A 1,021-nucleotide genomic window follows, 5' to 3' on the forward strand; every position below is an offset into this window, starting at 1 on the left:
TCGAATATAATCTCGAATACGTCATCTCGAATAATAGACATAATCTCGAATACATCGTCTCGAATAATATATATAATCTCGAATAAATCATCTCGAATATTATATATCGAATACATCACTAGCTAGCTAGCTAGCTAATAAAGATCGAATACTAGAGAGTAATCTAGGCGGTGGACAACCAAAGTGAAGGAACCATCACTGGATCATAGCTCGGGTGATCTCCGCAAAGAACCTGCCAGGTATTGGAGAACCTAACGTCCATAGCAGCCATGTAGCGATGGACGTGCTCGTCCTCCTCCCTGACACGGCGACGTACAACCTCCGGTGGGGCCGGCTCCCTCCGCACCGAAAGTGGCCCATGCGAACGCCACCAAAGGAGATGAGGGTCAACCGCGGGACCCGGGGCCGGGTTCCTCACCAAGTGTCGCGCCCCTGAAGGTAGCACCTCCCAGTGCCATCCCGGCGGAGCCCAATCCCGGACATGGGTCCTCTGAAGCAGGACGTCATCGCGAACAGGTCGACGGTGAGGATGCGGGCCGGGCATCGTCGACAACAAATACTATATGCTCCAAAAGTAAAGTAACATTTTTTAAATGATGAATTGTGATTTCATATATGCAAATTCTAAATTTTATAACTAAAAATATAAGAATCAGAGAAAAAACATCGATCATCGTCTAACAATTTGAAATTAATCTAATTCATCTAGCTAAAACTAACATTTCCAAAATTTCTAACATTTCTATATAACTAACATTTCTATAACATTTGTATAAAAAACAGAAAAAACCTTTGACAGTATATATATTATAACTAACATTTCTATATACTATTTGACATTAATCTAATCTAATTAATTAATTCATCTAAAACTTTGTATGAAAAACAGAAAAACTAAAAAAACTAAAACTAAAAACAGAAAAATTGTGTGTGTGTGTGTGTGTGTGCGAGTGTAGTGTGTGTGTGTGTGTGTGTGTGCATGTAGTGTGTGTGTGTGTGTGCACGCGCGCGCGTGTGTGTG

This window comes from Triticum dicoccoides, chromosome 2A (assembly GCF_002162155.2).
Source record: "Triticum dicoccoides isolate Atlit2015 ecotype Zavitan chromosome 2A, WEW_v2.0, whole genome shotgun sequence".
Taxonomy (NCBI): Eukaryota; Viridiplantae; Streptophyta; class Magnoliopsida; order Poales; family Poaceae; genus Triticum; species Triticum dicoccoides.